At 40.2% G+C, this 19,407-nt stretch overlaps 1 protein-coding gene across 1 annotated transcript in view; it reads right to left on the bottom strand.

The window, feature by feature from the left end:
* Positions 1-19,407, bottom strand: part of LOC120046656 (AT-rich interactive domain-containing protein 3B-like) — an 82,518-nt gene that overhangs the window by 35,511 nt on the left and 27,600 nt on the right. The gene's annotated exons all lie outside the window — the stretch shown is intronic.

Here is a 19,407-nt window from a genome sequence, read left to right as displayed (position 1 = left end):
GACAACGAAATGGAGATTAGTCATTTGTGTTTATCTGTTGGGCTTAGGTCACAACAACTCCTCCTCCATGCTTCACGGTGGGAATCACACATGCAGAGATCATACCTTCACCTACTCTGCGTCTCACAAAGACACGGTGGTTGGAACCAAAATCTCCCATCAGACCAAAAGAACAGATTTCAACCGGTCTAATGTCCATTGCTCGTGATTCCTGGCCAAAGCAAGTCTCTTCTTCTTATTATTGGAGTCAAAAACACATTGTGTTTTTTTTATAGTAATTGTACACAATGGAAGACAAAATGAGTGTTACTCCTATTGACATGAATCTGCTCTTCAAAACTAAGTTAAAGAACAAATGACAATTAGAAGTTCTTAGAGCAGTGTGTTTGAAATGTGTGAGAAAATGAGCTTTATCTTGGAAAATTCTCAGTAATCTACAGCAGCATTATAGAATTCTATTGGGATCTAGAGGGTTATTATAAACTGGTTGGGTCGAGCCCTGAATGCTGATTGGCTGACAGCTGTGATATTTCACATTGTATAGCTCGGGTATGACAAAACATTTGTTTTTATTGCTTTAAATTAGGTTGGTAACCAGTTTATAATAGCAATAAGGCAGCTCGGGAGTTTGTGGCATATGGCCAATATACCATGGCTAAGGGCTGTGTCCAGGCACTCCACGTTGCATCGCACGTAAGAACAGCCCCTAGTGGTGGAATATTGGCCATATACCACACCCCCCGGGCCTTATTGCTTGAATATACACCCTCACAATTTTTATTTTAGGCAGGTGTAAAGAAACATATGAAGAAAATGTATTTCAGAAGAACCAAATATGAGTCGGCCTACTGTATGTTATCTGGCTATGCGCCATGCTATAGGCTAGTTCATTTAGCTGACAAGATATGCTTATCAGCCCCGTGCCATTATTTTATTGTAAGAATAATATAATTGAACTTAGCAGAATAAAATAGAAAATATATTTTTCCCATTCCGGAGCGAGTGCGCATATTTCAGAGGCTATGTTGAGCGTAAAAGTGTTCATTTGAAACCCTACATGCTAGATTTAGTGTTATTTGGCAAATTTAGTTGTGAATGATAAACATTAGAATGTCTTAGAAAACAAAATATTAACTCAGCAAAAAAAGAAACATCCCTTTCAAAGATATTTGGATTTTTATTAAATAACTTCACAGATCTTCATTGTAAAGGGTTTAAACACTGTTTCCCATGCTTATTCAATGACCCATAAACAATTAATGAACATGCACCTGTGGAACGGTCATTAAGACACTAACAGCTTACAGACGGTAGGCAATTAAAGTCACAGTTATGGAAACTTAGGACACTGAAGAGGACTTTCTACTGACTCTGAAAAACACCAAAAGAAAGATGCCCAGGGTCCCTGCTCATCTGTGTGAACGTGCCTTAGGCGTGCTGCAAGGAGGCATGAGGACTGCAGATGTGGCCATGGCAATAAATTGCAATGTCCGTACTGTGAGACGCCTAAGACAGCGCTACAGGGAGACAGGACGGACAGCTGATCGTGCTCGCAGTGGCAGACCACGTGTAACAACACCTGCACAGGATCGGTACAGCCGAACATCACACCTGCAAGATAGGTACAGGATGGCAACAACAACTGCCTGAGTTACACCAGGAACGCACAATCCCTCCATCAGTGCTCAGACTGTCCGCAATAGGCTGAGAGAGGCTGGACTGAGGGCTTGTAGGCCTGTTGTAAGGCAGGTCCTCACCAGACATCACCGGCAACGTCGTCGCCTATGGGCACAAACAGACTGTCGCTGGACCAGACAGGACTGGCAAAAAGTGCTCTTCACTGACATCCTCCTCCCTCTTGTGGTACCCTTCCTGCAGGCTCATCCTGACATGACCCTCCAGCATGACAATGCCACCAGCCATACTGCTCGTTCTGTGCGTGATTTCCTGCAAGACAGGAATGTCAGTGTTCTGCCATGGCCAGCGAAGAGCCCGGATCTCAATCCCATTGAGCACATCTGGGACCTGTTTCATCGGAGGGTGAGGGCTAGGGCCATTCCCCCCAGCAATGTCCGGTAACTTGCAGGTGCCTTGGTGGAAGAGTGGGGTAACATCTCACAGCAAGAACTGGCAAATCTGGTGCAGTCCATGAGGAGGAGATGCACTGCAGTAATTAATGCAACTGGTAGCTAAACATCTGTGGAACTTGTTCAGTTTATTAATCTTGTTACGTTCATACTAATATTTACACATGTTAAGTTGCTGAAAATAAACTCTGTTGACAGTGAGGACGTTTCTTTTTTTTTGCTGAGTTTATAATGGGCTGAGTGATGCAACTATAGGCATCTGTTATTTGCCTCGGGCTGCACACCCTGTTCTCTCATCAAGTAATCCTATTTTTACCCATCCGACTATTCACAATTTAATCTCTTCTTCACTAATATGTCAAATGTGGTAATGTGCCCATTACCAAATGGGTAGGAACAGGGGCAAATAGCAGGTCATCAAGATGCACTCGAATTGTGAATGGAGGCTTCTTTCCCGCAGTTTAAATCACGCCGGGCAGGCTACTTCAGTTTTATAGCCAAGCAGCTGAGAAATAAATATAGTAGCAGCTGGGATCCTCCACGTTTTAGTGGCAACCATCAAAACTCTGCTTTCACACAGGATTGCATATAGAAATGACTGGGATTATAAGAATACTTATTTCACTTCACACGTGCGACAGGTGATATTCCACCTAAACTCTTTATGCCATGGGCTCTCCCAACCATGTTCCTGCAGCTACCCAGTGCTTCATTTAGGAAACCAAGTGGAATCGGTTCGGGAACATCAATCGTAAGTAACATGTTGTTTTTACAACGAAACATATTTAAATAAACTGTTGCTAGCTGCCATCTCTGCACGCTCGAGAAAGGAATGAAGGAGAGGATAAGATGGAAACGCATGGTGGTAAGATATTTTGAAGCTAAAAGGTAATGTTTCAGCATATTCTTTATGATATATAAAATATTTAAAAAAATGCCCTATTACTAGGCTATTTAAAATAAAACACAAATTCACTATAATTGTAAGCAAACTCTGTAAGCCGTCCTGCACAAATCAGTGAACCAACAGCGTCACATAGGCCTATACGTTCTCTCCCTGACTCATGGATAGAACGTTTGGAGCATTTCATAAGGTAACCAGTCCATCCAGTAGGCTCTGCATAACACAATCCACACCAAAAAGGCAATTACTAAAATGTGTGTAATTTTGGAGCATAGGATAGACCAATTATGTACCAAAGACATCTTAAATATTTTTGTTGTTGTATGTTTTTCTTCCATGGGTAATATGCAGTGATTTTGGATTGCATTTACATTGAGGTCCCGTGTGGCTCAGTTGGTAGAGCATGGCGCTTGCAACGCCAGGGTTGTGGGTTCATTCCCCACGGGGGGACCAGGATGAATATGTATGAACTTTCCAACTTGTAAGTCGCTCTGGATAAGAGCGTCTGCTAAATGACTTAAATGTAAATGTAATGTAAATGATGTCAGAGTGGTTAGAGGGACAATAGAGCCGAGTACCAGGCCAATAGCACCCTGATGGTCGTTAGGTACTACCAATGCATGTCCAGAGTACACAAGAGATTAGTGACTCAACAGTCACATAGAGTTTGACTGCGGTCATGACTCATGACTGCCAGTGTGGCGGTAATACGGTCACCGCGACAGCCCTACAAACACTCATAAAGCATTTATTTGGAACCTGTGAGTGAAGCCTAAGGAGTTGTGTTCCTCAGAAGCTCCTGTGCCCTTCCCCCATTAGCCAACATCTCCATTTCACCTAAACCATCTACATCTGGGCCCGGACCCAGACCCAGACCTGCCCCCACCAGGCCTTCCAACCCAGCTGGATACCTTGGGCCCCTCCATCCCTCAACCCAAACGCAGCTGCAGCCAGGTTCATGGGGTGTAGCAAGGCTGACAGACAGACTGGTCAGTAGCCCTCACCAGAGGCGGATTGGTCATGGGGGGGGGGGGGGCACTCAGTGGCCCCACAGGACGGAAGATAAAGGAACATAGGGGTAGAAGGTAAAACAGTATGTGCAGAACAGGAATTTCTCCTTTAAGACAAACCCAATAAAAGTATCAGGAATCAAAACAAGATCCGGACAGGAGAGAGAAGAGAGGGGCTGTTAATAGCCCCAAGCCCATTGGTCAGTACAAAAGAAAACTCCTGAAAACGAGAGGCAGGAGGCCAAAGGTTGCCAAGGCCCCAGAGAGCAAGTTATTTTCACCCGCTCACTCACTGCGCTTGTGTACATCTATATCTTAATGGTTGCCAATGGTCATGCAGTCTAGATAGATATTGATATCAACTTAAGACACAGATTTCAATCCATATATGATTGAACTATCACTAAGTGTTTCTAAGTAACTGGTCAAACAAATAGCTTTTTACAATAAAAATCAAACACTTTAGGTGTAAATTTCCCCTATCTAAGGGCTCAGACACACCAATAGCATTGGCTGGTTGAGAGTACTTTGCACCTGTGAACAGAGCGACGGCTGTAATTTGCGCACCAATTTAACAAGTAGAATCTGTGAAAATGTGAGCAGTCAGACATCCACCAACGGGTGGTCCATAAAACACAGCGCGCATAACAAATCGTCAGACGAACACTAGATCCACATTTGGTGCAATGTGTGTGTGCTTCAAGTAACAAAGATTACAACAGGACCATCAAGTACGCATGCAAAATAGTACATTTAGAAACCTTTATTAACCCCCCAGCACACTATTTGGTTGCTTTTGTTCAAATTGGACAATTAGAAATTATTATAATAGCAGATAATTCAGATTATGACCATGTAGAATCCCATATACTTTATTTACTTTTTCATTCAAAATGTTGCTATCTGTATGTCATAAACGACATTGCTGTTCTCTTTTCCATGTAAAAAGCCATAAACCTAGATCTGTCACACTCAATCATTTCACTAGTCTGGCTAACACCTAACTCTCAAAGTCCTTCTGACTTCAGAGTCTGGAATGGCTCTTTGATGTTATCGGCACAATGCTTCGATAATGAAGGGGGCTGTGCTTTTACTGGTTGTCTCTCCTCTGTCTTTCTCACTCAAACAACCAGACGCACAGCCCCCCCTTCCATTACAACGGCTGAAACAGCGAGAGGTCTCAACCCCAGAGAGGAAAAAATGACATTTGAGAGAACCAAATCTGTAAGTGAGTGACTCATGACTGAAGATCTAACTAGATCTAACTACCGGTATATGGATCGTCGTTGACACGTCAAATAACGCTATTTGATGCGTCAAATAAGTTTTTAATTTGACATGTCAAATAACACAATTCTATTATAAAATGTTGTGTGTGCTGAATTTGCACGTGCAAGCCAAGCGCCACCATTACGATCACTGTCAAAGCTGTACAATACAGCGTTGGAAATAGGGCATTATTTGTTCGACCGAATGAGAAAACATCTGTGTGAGCATTTGACATTAGATCAGGATCAAACGAGCAGGATCAAACATTTTTGCAAATATCTTTGATACAGGATGTTATCAGCAACTTCTGGGGTATCTAGCTAGCTTTAGCTAGGTACCTAGCTAGCACCAATGCAACCAGCCTGAAAACAATGAACAGAAGAAACTCAGTAACTTTCAATATTCTTAGCAATGATTTAGGAATCCATGTGAGTAAGTATTAGCTAGCCACTTGTTCTTCTATTGAAATAACTAGCTAGCCTGCTACTTAACCCTGTTGCCCAAAACTAACGCTATAAGCAGCCAGCTAGCTTTATCTGGCTACTATGGCTTGACCGGACCAGGTTACCTGCTGTGCAGCTAGCCACAATAAAGATTAGCAACTATAGTGGAATTTGTGGTTTGGTTTCAATATAAAAGTCCCTATTTGAAAGTGATGCAGAAGGTTATAATTGGTGGAATCATGCCATATTTAGACTAGATAATGTTAAACATGGTTGGAGTGTTGGAATGTGGAGCAATGAAATGGGATATCAGTCTACTCGGTGACACCCAGAGAACACAACTGTGAAGAGTACGCAAATATTAGCTTCGTAGCTCTTATTGCAGGACTTTGACTGTGGGAAATCACCTCCTCATTCAGCCTATTGACATTCATATTGTATTATACAGCCTTATCTAACGATTGGGGAATCAGCCTACTCAGTACCCAAGTGCTTTTTCCCCAAAAATCCTCAAGAGTTCAGGCTCCAAAACATCCACGTTGTATTGTTTTTCCTCTAGAAAAGTGTACATAGTAGGTTGACTGGTACAGTAAATGTGGCTCAATTCACAGTGGTTTCAGAGTCCCGCAATAAGAGCTACAATGCTAATGTTCTCTGGGTGTCACTGATTAGACTGATACACCATGTCCATTGATCCACAATCCATAGGTAAGGCTGTACACTGAAATACACATGCCCCCAAAGCAATTCTAAAGTCTAATACATCCAGTGTGATTAACAGATGTCAAAATTAACTAATTATTGTCTTTGATTTTATATAAACATTCCAACCTCGTTTAGCATGATCTATTCCATCAAGGCATGATTCCACTATTTGTATTATTTGCATGACTTTCATTGAGATCAAGGCAAACCGCAAATTCCACTATTGTGGCTAATCCTTATTGTGGCTAGCTTCACATAGGCGGGTCCGACCACCATTAATCAAATAAGAACTGTCTTATAAATTAGGGTTATTTTAGATGATGACACTTAGCGAGCTAAGATGTCGTTTTGCTATGTTTTGGGGGACGAACATTGTTTGCATCCATCAGCTAGGTAGCTTTTTTTTTACGACCAGCACTGTCCAGAGATTGGGGAAGCGTGTCTGCGCTCGTATGGGAGCGGGACGGGCGCGAGACAAAAAACTTCACCAGCATCATAGCATACGTATCGGTGAATCGTTGTGACATATGAACAACGAGTGATTACACATTGATTACAGTACGTCAAAAATGTATGAACGTCTTAAATTATTGTGACATGCTGTCATATTCAGGTGCTGATTGGTCAAAAAGCTTATTTGACACGTCAAATAGTGTCATTTGACGTGTATCTTTTTTAACACGCAAAGACCCAAACGGCATTCCATACTGGTAGCCCCCTCCCTCCATAGGGTGAATATATAATATGATAACTAATGACAGTGAGCAGTGACTGTTGGGTTATTGGCTGCCATTTGTTAGAGTACACACATCTCCCCAAGGGACACTCTGTGCTGCACTGCGCTGTGAGAGCGGGGGTCAAGGTGTGTGTGACATCACAGGCAACAAAGGTCTGTGTGATAGAATGTCACAGCTAAATGACAGACTTCCAGCGTCTGGGCCAGCCTACCTGTCCACTGACCCACGTCTGTCTAGGCTACTGCCTACCTTCTAACCGACTGTCTGCTCCAGGGACCAGAGGATTTCCCCTTCCCTGGACTTACCCTCCTAAATGGACAGCTACTGGGTATATAGGCTTGTAAATTCTGTCTATTGTTAGCAGCACCACTTCACCAAGTCAAATTCTGGATGAAAGTGATTGTGATTATGCGCCGAACCTACAAACTAGTGATGCACCGATATGACATTTTTGGCTGATACCGATATTTTCCTTGTAAAAAAAAACGATAAGAAAAAATAAATAAAAATTGCTGCCTTTTAAGCATTCTAGTACAGTTAAATAGTTACACAAACACACAGTGGTCTAAGGCACTGCATCTCAATACAAGAGGCGTCACTACAGTTCCTGGTTCAAATCCAGGCTGTATCACATATGGCCGTGATTGGGAGTCCCATAGGGCGGCACACAATTGGCCCAGCATCGTCCGGGCCGTCATCGTAAATAAGAATTTGTTCTTAACTGCCTTGCCTAGTTAAATAAAAGGTTACACGCACACACCAAAAAGTTACTTTGTTTGCATTGTCCCCATTACCAGTATAACAATTTATTTCACTTACTTGCTGTGCTGTTTCGTTGTTCATTTGTTCAGTCGTTTCATTCTCAACCAGGATTTCTATGGGATGCCGTTTGGATCTTTGCATGTCAAAAAGATACATGTCAAATAAACTTGTTGACCAATCAGGCCCTAAATATGATTGCATGTCACATAATTTAATGCGTTCATACATTTTTTACGTAGTTATTACACATTGATTACCCTATCACTCATATTTCATGTCACAACGATTCATCGATATGTATGCTATGATGCTGGTAAAGTTGTCTCGCGCACCTACAGTGCTGGTCATAAAAAAGCTAGCTAGCTCATGGATGCAAACAATGTTCTAGCACAAAAACATAGTAAAACGACATAATCTAGGTGTCATCATCTAAAATAACCCTCATTTATAAGACAGTTCTTATTTGATTAATGGTGGTCGGATCCATCTATGTGAATCTAGCCACAACAAGGATTAGCCTCAATAGTGGAATTTGCGGTTAGCCTTCAAAATAAAAGTATGGCATAATTCTAATATTAGTATTAATTTGCATCACTGTCAATTACATACTTTTATTTTGAAGGCAAACCGCAAATTCCACTATTGTGCCTAATCCTTATTGTGGCAACACATAACCCGGTCCAGTCAAGCCTCACTAGCCAGACGAAGCTAGCTGGCTGCTTATAACGTTAGCTTTGGGCAACAGGGTTAAGTAGCAGGCTAGCTAGTTATTTCAATAGGAGAACAAGTGGCTAATACTTACTCACATGGATTCCTAAATCATCTCTAAGAATATAGAAAATTACTGGCGAACAACAAGTGGCAACCTTTTTTTTTTTTTTTTTTTTTTTTTCATGGTTATTATTTATTTATTTAACAAGGTAAGTCAACTGAGAACACGTTGTCATTTACAGCAACAACCTGGGGAATCATTACAGGGGAGAGAAGGGAGGATGCATGAGCCAAATTGTAAACAGTTTATATAGTTTACACAAATATTAGTCTCTTAGCTCTTATTGCAGGACTTTGACTGTGGTACATCACCTCCCCAGTCAACCTATTGTCAGAGGGGTGTATTATGACATCATATAGAACTACTCAGACATTCTAAATATCACTTGATTATCAGAGGTTCATCCATATCATGAAGGTGGATATTGATCCAACCATTTCAAAAGTAATGACCAGGCTGATGGAAACAGGATATGCCTTTACAATTTTATAAAAGCCGACAGACGATATGTTTTTTTTCTTTTTTTTTTTTTTTTTTTTTCTTGGGGTTGATCAGCTTAATATTGCGGAAAGAATGTTGCTTCCAATGTAATTGTCTGCATCATTTCCAATCCCCCATATTTTTTTGGGTAAATATATATATCCATACACGCATGCATACATATACAGTATACATATATACATACACATACCTATATAGACATACATACTTTTTTAAAGAATATACCTTTATTATTATTCCCCGCAACCCTACCACCGCTCCCCCAATTGGAGTAAACTAATAAACACTTCTGCTTTTACCTTCAATTTATACATCTTATACCTATTTTACAGACACAGACTACTTTATAATAGTTCTCTCTTGTTTGTTCTTAGTCCTTCCTCTATTTCTGTTGTCCATCCAATTTTATTTCCACTTGTAACTGTGCTATTTCACAAAAGCTCCGCACCTATACACATTTCACAGATCCCGTATGCCCTACATTGTTTATCTTGTTATTAGTCCCACCCTTCAGTTCTACTCAACCCTTCCCATCTATCTTCCAACATCATCCATTTCGGATTTTTATTTGCCATATATTTTTCAACTGTGCTGTGATGCTTCACAAAAGATTTGAACCTTCCTATTCTCATAGCTTCTACAGATTGTAAATTAAAAATAAACATTTTTGCTAAAATAATTATTATATTATTGATTGATTGACTATGGCTTTTCAAATCCCCCAGTATTGCTATCTGTAGCGTTAGTTCTAGGCAAATGTTGCAATTCTTCAGCCATTCCTGGACCTGTGACCAAAAACGAGCTACATATGGACAATACCAAAATAAATGGTCTAATGACTCTGCCTCCTCACAGCAGAATCTACAGAGCTGGGAAGATTGTATACCCCATATATATAACATTCTATTAGTTGCAAGAATTTTGTACAATAATTTAAATTGAAAAATTCGAAGTTTTGAATCCGGCGTTGTTTTGCGTATCAATTCATAAACCATGTGCCATGGAATGGGTACATCGAACATCTCTTCCCAACTATTTTGCAATTTATATGGCACAGCTGTCAGTTTTTTGGTCCTTAAATGAAATTGGTATATGTTTTTATTTATCACACTTTTCTTTAACCATTTATGTTCTTTAATACAGGGCCGACATACAAGTTCCTTACTTTTTTCCCCTTCTACTTGCCTCTTCCATTTTTGTGGTAATGCTGCAATTAATTGGTTGTAATTTTGGGTAGAGCAGACATTTCCATATGTCTGTGTGAGCTGCATGTGTGACATAACTCCACCAGTCCTATTTATGATATCATTCACAAAAATTATACCTTTTTTAAACATTTCTTCGATAAATACAGTTTTTTTATCAATTACTATATTTGAATTTAACCACAATATTTGTTGTACTATTTGTTCCGTCCTTTCAGGTGGATTAAACTGAAATTGCAACCAACTTTCTAAGGCTTGTTTAAAAAATAAGGATATTTTGGAGATTATTTCCTTTTCAAACAACCGAAAGTGAGCAGGTGTAATCTGAATAAAGGGAAAAAGGCCCTTCTTGAACATAGGATGAGACATTCGTACCAATTTACTAGAGAACCAGTTTGGATTTAAGTATAACTTTTGTATGACTGATGCCTTTAGTGAGAGGTCTAATGCTTTAATATTTAATAATTTCTGCCCTCCGAATTCATATTCGTTATATAAATAGGCCCTTTTAATTTTATCTGGCTTGCCGTTCCAAATAAAATGGAATATTTTTTGTTCATATAATTTAAAAAGCAGGTCACTAGGTGTAGGCAAAACCATAAGCAAATAGGTAAACTGTGATATGACTAAAGAGTTAATCAGGGTGATTTTTCCACAAATAGACAAGTATTTTCCTTTCCATGGTAGCAAGATCTTATCTATTTTTGCTAACTTTCTATAAAAATTTATTGGAGTGAGATCATTTCTTTCTTTTGGGATTTTTATACCGAGTATATCCACATCTCCGTCAGACCATTTAATTGGTAAACTACATGGCAATATAAAATGTGTATTTTTTAGTGATCCAATACGTAATATGGTACATTTATCATAATTTGGTTTTAATCCAGAGAGGATAGCAAAGGTATCTAGATCCTCTATGAGGCCGTGGAGAGACTCTAGTTGTGGTTTTAAAAGAAAACATGAATCATCAGCGTACAATGACACCTTAGTTTTTAAGCCACGGATTTCTAATCCATTAATATTAATGTTTGATCTAATTTTAACAGCTAACATTTCGATGGCAATAATAAATAGATATGCCGATAGTGGACAACCTTGTTTTACTCCTCTAGATAGTTTAAAACTTTCTGAGATGTAGCCATTATTTACTATTTTACACCTAGGGTTACTATACATAATTTTAACCCATTTTATAAGAGATTCCCCAAAATTGAAATACTCTAGGCATTTATATATAAACTCCAGTCGTACTTTATCAAAAGCCTTTTCAAAATCAGCTATGAAAACCAGACCTGGTGTCCCCGATATTTCATAGTGTTCTATTGTTTCCAGTACTTGCCTTATATTATCTCCAATGTATCGTCCATGTAAAAAACCTGTCTGATTAGGATGAATAATATCTGACAAAACTTTTTTTATTCTATGCGCCAAGCATTTTGCTAGGATTTTTGCATCACAACACTGAAGTGTAAGAGGTCTCCAATTTTTTAATTGGACTGGATCTTTATATATACCACTTGGGTCCTGTTTCAGTAATAACGATATCAGACCTTCTTGTTGCGTGTCTGATAATCTACCATTTATATAGGAGTGGTTAAAACAAGCTAATAATGGTCCTTTGAGTATATCAAAAAAAGTTTTGTATACTTCCACTGGTATGCCATCCAGCCCTGGAGTTTTCCCATCCTTAAAGGCCCCAATTGCATCAAGCAGTTCCTCCTCTGTAATTTGGCCTTCACATGAGTCTTTCTGTACAGATGTTAATTTTACATTATTAATAGGAAAAAAATCCATACAATTAGTTTCAGTTAGTGGAGATGGAGGAGCCTGAAACGAAAACATATTCTTAAAGTACTTTACTTCCTCTTTCAAAATATCATTTGGTGAATCATGCGTGACTCCATCATTTGTAACAAGTTTTAATACATTTTTTTTGGTAGCATTTCTATATTGAAGATTGAAAAAGAATTTGGTGCATTTTTCCCCATATTCCATCCAGTTCGCTTTATTTTTATAATGTATTACACTGGATCTTTCTTGAATAAGTTCCTCCATTTCTTTTTGTTTTTCCTCTAACTTATTCTGTGCCTCTATGGTACTGTTTTTATTGCTATCTAACTGTACTGTTAGTCCTTCAATTTCCTTTGTTAATATGGACTCTTTTGATCTAAATTGCTTTTGTTTTATAGATGAGTACTGAATTGCATGGCCTCTAAAGGCACACTTAAAAGTGTCCCATACAATAAGGGGATCTGCTGTACCTATGTTATGTCTGAAAAAGTCAGTTATAAAATCTTCTGTCCTAGTTCTAAACAATTTATCATCTAGTAGACTTTGATTAAATTTCCAATATCCTCGCCCACGTGGAAATTCTGTAAGAGAAATATATATGCCAATTATGTGATGATCCGACCGCATTCTGTCCCCTATCAACACTTTTTTAACTTTTGGTGCCAGAGAGAATGGTATAAGAAAGTAGTCAAGACGACTAGCTTGATTCAGCCTCCGCCATGTATATCTCACTAAATCAGGGTATTTAAGTCTCCATATATCCACTAATTCCAATATATCCATGACATTCATGATTTCCTTAAGTGCCTGAGGGTGATAGTTTGTAGTGTGATTTCCTTTCCGGTCTATAGAGGTATTTAAGACCGTATTAAAATCTCCCACTATAATAATAGAGTCTAGTGTTGCTTGTAGAGTTGATAAATTCTTATATATATTTTCAAAGAAGCTTGGATCATCATTATTCGGACCGTATAGGTTAACAAGCCATATTTGTTTATTGTCCAATAACATATTTAAAATAATCCATCTACCTTGAGGATCTGTTTGGACAATTTGCACATTTGGATCAAAATTATTGTTAATTAAAACCATCACCCCTTTTGAATTTCTTTGCCCATGGGAGAAATATATTTTGCCCCCCCAGTTCTTTTTCCACAAAACTTCATCTAAAACTGTTGAATGGGTTTCCTGTAAACAATAGATATTATAATCCTTCTCTTTTAGCCAGGTAAATACTGATCGTCTTTTCTTATTATCTGCTAAGCCATTACAATTGTAACTGGCTATACTTATTTCACCACTTACCATAATGAGACACACCTTTCATTCTTTTAATCAGAATATATTTTGTAAACGTACTATTAAAAAGTAACATAATGATTGAGTGTCTATATAGTTGTACCATGATATTTGCATTTCTACTAAGTAAACCTCCAATTGGTCCCTACTATTCCACCCGCTAAAAGGCCTCATCTCGAGATGGCTTGTCATCCCAATGCCCGGTAGACCACCCTCGACCCCCTGTATCCCATAGCCCTGAACCGACTGGGATCCATTCTTTGAAAAGAGCATACAGTGCCATTTACCGAATTGAAGAAGATCAATTACCATATGCATTTCCATTGCCCTCACCTCGATTTGTATTATGTATATCTGTGGATCATCCTCTATTGTCCCTAACATCTTTTACTTCTTCCTTCGCAACAGTTGTGGGATACACACATACACCCACACACACTCAGCCCTTACCCCCACACAACCATAAGCTCACTTTCTCAACAATTGCACCATCCCAGAGCCCAACTCAAGATGGGTCATGATTTACAAATGCACTTGCAGTTGCAGCTGCATGAGAAGGCCTGCAAGACCGCACAAAAAATTAGCAAAAATTGAGAGATTTATTTACCATTGTCATATCCTAGATAATGGAGGTCAAATGTACACCTTATTCCTGAAACACCCACAATACGGCCACCCGTCATGACCATGTCCCCACGCATCTCCATGCAGTCCGACTTTGATTTTGTGCCGCCAGGGCCACAATAATATACCCCCTCTCTGAATGTCCGAGTGTGACCCCCTCCCCATGGGTTACTGCAGCTAGTGTTGCCAGCACTGCCACTGCCTGGGTGGGGGCACCCCACCGGAATCCCCACCGGCTAGGTACAAGGTCGTCAAGGTTCTCATTAGCAGCTTTGAGAATTTCCTTGTATATTATGCTCTCCCTTATTGGGGCTTTGGCTTTGCAGGACCAACCCTGCCAAGCAGGCTCAGAATCTTGAGGGGGCAGTGCTGCTCTTGGTCTCTGACCTCATTTTAGCTGCATACAGACCGCTTACAGCGGGCACATAAAACAGTTAGGGACTTCTCCTTAGTATCTGGGTCATTCAGGTGGGTGTCTAGGGTATAGTGCCATGGACCGTACCATTAAAATAGGATAATAAATAATTAGATATAATTTATAAAAAAATAAATAAAAAATGTAGTTCTCCATGATAGGACAATAAATAAATAAGACGTATAATTCATTATAAAAGTATATCCATCATCTGAACAACATTGAAAGCCCTCTCATACCCGGCTCACAGCAATACATTGGCTCTGGGATATGCAACCATTTCATTACTCACTCACTCAACTTTCCAAACATAACAAATAAAATAAAAAATAAACACAAACCATACCATCCACACATACTGTGCCTTCTGTTTACTTAGTTTTTATCTTCACTATGTTGAATTAGTGCTTGTGTGTTCAATTAGTTATATGTGAAGATTTATAGAAAAGCTATATTTTTTATTGTATTGTTACAATCAGTAACCGGGCTTGAATTGTGTTTATTTCCCTCGTCTATGAGAACTTTGTAATTTTTAAAATAACCATGGAGTAGTCTTTGTGTCTCTGAACAACTGGTTATCAATATATAGTTTATCAACGACGAGAGCTACTCGTTTCGCTTTTAATCTATTTTCTTTGAAAATTGGATACAGAACTTTGCGCCGTTCTGCAATTTCCTTCGGAAACTGATCATTCATGCCAATTTTGGTCCCAGCAAGTCTTTTACCCAGGCTTTTAACCATTATTTTATCTTTAAATGAAGCAAATTTGGCAACGATTGGGCGTTCGTACCTCTGCCCTCTCTGTCCGAAGCGGTGAACGCGTTCAAGTTGGATTTTGTCGATAACTTCGCGTGGAATCTGAAGCGCTGTAAGGAGGAACTCTCTAACTATAGATTCAGGAACTTCTCCTTTTTCTTGGATACCTGTAAGTACCAAATTCTCTCTCATGGATCTAGTTTGTATGTCTAGTAAGGTTTCCTTCAGAACGGTGTTCTCCTTTTTAATTCCATTCATTTCGGTTTCAATCTTATTGACTGTCCCTTTTAGCGCGTGTGTTTGCTTCTCCAATGTCGCAGCTTTTTCATCACTCATCTCTAGGCTTGCCTTCAACTCTTTTATATCCTTACTAACTAATTCAAGTATACCCAGTTTGTCATTTATTGATTTTAACAGATCGGTTTCGACCTTTACCATTCCGGGTGGTGAGAATATTAAATCATCAGTGTCTGTAGAAGAGTCACGTTTTCGTTTTGTAATCGGTTCCCCTGTCTTACTCTCCGTCATGTTTGGTTGTTGCCTGTTTTCGTAATATTTGTCGATAAATGTCTCTAGTTTTAGGATTTGTTTTGTGTTATTGTCCAGATTGAAGGTTATCACTCACCAGATTAAGTAGTGCTAATATTTTAGTCTAATTTAGCAGATATTTCGAATATTATGTTTTATCTTGAGGTGCTCTACATAAATCCCTTCAGTCCGCCATTACCCTTACGTTACCTTTACGTCATACCAACAAGTGGCAACCTAGCTAATACTTATTCACAAGGATTCATAAATCATTGCTAAGAATATTTTTTAAATGACTGCAGTTTCTACTGGTCATTGTTTTCAGGCTGCTTGTATTGGTGCTAGCTAGGTACCAAGCTAAAGCTAGCTTCCCCATGAAGTTGGGGTCGAACAAATTATGCTTTATTACCAACACGGCATTGTAAACACATCGTTCGTGGACGGTGTTTGCAGACTTTTGTACAGCTTGGACAGTGCTACTGTATCTTTTTTGACAAGGAAATACCCAAACGGCGTTCCATAGTATGTATGTCTTTAAACTAATAACAATGACGCTATTACTGTGTAACTCTGTGTAACGCGCAATTGGTAGTGTGTACCGGTGTTCGACCAGTCAGCGAAGCCATTACCTTGGCTTTAATGGATTTCGCCTTTGAGTTGTCTCGCTTTAATTGTCTTACTCTTTCAAATGACTACTCAACTTGTTGACTGCTCGATCCACACAGCAGACATTGTGGGCTAGATTAGGAATGCTGTGTTGCAAGTGTAACGCAAAATTTTACGTGGCGTCATTACGTCATGCATCTACATTATATAGGTATGCACGGTAGCTTTGACATCGGTTTTTAACATCGGCGTTAAACTAGACATCGGGCCAATACCGATGTTGGCATTTTTAGCTACTATCGTCCGATTCGTTCACCGATATATCATGCATCCCAACCAAAAACACACCTGATTCAGGTAACTATTCAAAACAATTAGTATAAATCCGATGTGTTAGATTAAGGCCGGAACAAAACCCTGCACAAGGACTGCTATCCAGAAGGAGGGTTGGTCACCCCAGTTCTTTATCCCAAATAGACATCAAATATGGGCCAATACAAAAGGAACCTCATACTCTTGGGCAGACATGTTGGCTCTTGTAGGGAAATGGTCAGCCCAGGAATGTTAAAACTATGTTGTTAGTGTTTAGTGTGGAGCACAGCCTTTGACCACCTTGTATAAAATTGCCCATCTCTGCCTCTTCATCAACAAGTACACACTCCACCCCAAGTTCCACATTTATCATGGAGCACCCACATCCTAAAAACATATAACAGGGTACTACTACCTCTTAGTCTGGTGTACGTGTGTGCAGGCTTGTGTGTGTGTGTGGGGGAGGGGCTCGCGCATGTATGTGACATGAGTGTGTGTTGCCGAGGCAGTCAATTTTTTTCTCTTTCCCTCTCCAGTCTTTCAGCGTAATGCTGTTAGCAGGTTTACTGGCCAGGCGGTGGGAGGGATAATCACATTATGGCCATACGTGTCTGACTGGCCCAGCACCAAATAAGGGATGAGAATCATCCAGATGACCATCCATGTGTTAGTGAGTCACCAGGAGGGAACAAACAAGCAGTGTCTGCCACAGCTAGAACGACATCTCAGAGAGGAGAGAACTGGACTTATGACAATAAAGCACTAAGCCCGGGCACGAGTACATATATATAAAGGACACTTGATGAGCAGCTCAAAGAGCCACACTTATGTTGAGATGGAGGAACCATGCCAGAAAGGCAAATCATTTGGAAAAAGGCCAATTTCTGGCAAAACAAAAGCAGTAGGTTTTATTTTGAGAAGTAAACATCAACATAATACTTGAAATGGACTTGACTGTAGATGGATAATACATATCCGGGAAATAAGTGTTGTGTATTGCAGGTGTAATGTGTTTACATTCTTTACATATGCTTCTATCAACCTCTCTGTCACTCAAACACATGATTACAACCCCTCCTCCAAGTTGAATGTCTACACATACCCGAGGAACAACACAAAACAGCCATTAAAAACAAATGTTTGGAGTCACGCCTCCATTTTGGTGGAGGAAGCCAGGCGAGCTGGAACAGGAGGGGTTAATGGCAGGCGCTAGGCCGCTTTAAAGGGGGAAGGGGACAGAATTGATTGCTCAGGAAGTTGACAGCACTTCTCCAATTTGATAAGCAGCTGATATTAGATGACGAGGCTAGTTTGCAATTAAAGCATTTTGTGATTATCCTTAATTTCTCCAGAGGGGCCCGATGGAAAGAGCTGGTTCACAACGTGACGTGGTGTGGCTCTGAGGTGTGGTGCTTACAATGGGAAATACATGAAAAAGAGAAACCTTGGCTCTGGGCAAATCCACTCTACCTCAAAACTACACAAGCACACTAAAGCAGGTCAACCTACTGCAAGAGAACATCCTACTGAACTAAGTCATTGTCATGTTGTAGATAACTTAGCAGATAACACTGAACATGCTTGTGGGACAGGGTGGAGAGCAGGAAAGATCATTTTCTCATTGGCTGGTTTAAACATCTGGCTGGCTGGGTGGCTTGCAGTTCTGGTTTCAAGAGTTGCATTATGCTCGTATGGAGCTAGGGTTAAATCGACAAAGGCACGCGTGTCCCTGACATATCAGACTTGTATTTAACCGGAGGCAGGCCGGAGCTGCTGCAGCCCTCTAACCGCTCCACTCCACTCCACTGGACCTAGCTGCCACAGTCCCTCCCACAGCTTCATGCTACAGGCCCTGGCTCTTTCCCCCGGGGCCTGGCCAGCGATCGAACAGAGGCCCGATCAATAGCTCTGGATGTGCAAACATGGTGAACTCCCCAACCCCCTCCGGACGCAATCTCACCACACGGGTCAATACTCATCTTCCTCGTACTTCTGCTATGATCAGGGTAACTGAGATCGGGGAAAATATCATCATCATCGCTACGACTCTGGTGTGACTTCACCCACACCCCTTGAGCAAGAGCCTTAAGTTTGGGACTGGGGCTTGGAAATTTCCATTGGAAAAACTTTGTCCTCAATCTGGCTGAATTAATAATAAAACCCATAATCACCCACAAGCTAGCTGGAGCAAAGAGACAACCGTCCTTTGCAAAAAACACACAAACAATATCACCATAGGTTGTAAATCATTGCTAGAGAAATGCCTAGTCAACAATTTTTATTTCTTTTACCTTTATTTAACAAGGCAAGTCAGTTAAGAACAAATTCTTATTTTCAATGACGGCCTAGGAACAGTGGGTTAACTGCCTGTTCAGGGGCAGAACGACAGATTTGTACCTTGTCAGCTCGGGGATTTGAACTTGCAACCTTTCGGTTACTAGTCCAACGCTCTAACCACTAGGCTACCCTGCCGCCCCAATGACAGGCAGACTTTGCTAAAATAGACACATTCCACTGTAAATCCACACAGTAATGGGACCTCACAATATTGGGGGAGCAGAGCAGTTACCATCTCACAGCAGTCTCTAGATCACACTCCCCTTACTAATCTTTTCCCCTAAAATGACTAGCTGTCAAACTGGAAGATTGAGGGAAATCTCTAAAACAGACATGGGGA

Source organism: Salvelinus namaycush, chromosome 1 (assembly GCF_016432855.1).
Source record: "Salvelinus namaycush isolate Seneca chromosome 1, SaNama_1.0, whole genome shotgun sequence".
Classification (NCBI taxonomy): Eukaryota; Metazoa; Chordata; class Actinopteri; order Salmoniformes; family Salmonidae; genus Salvelinus; species Salvelinus namaycush.
The sequence above is the reverse complement of the archived record's forward strand: the minus strand, read 5'-3'. Positions and strand labels throughout refer to the sequence as shown.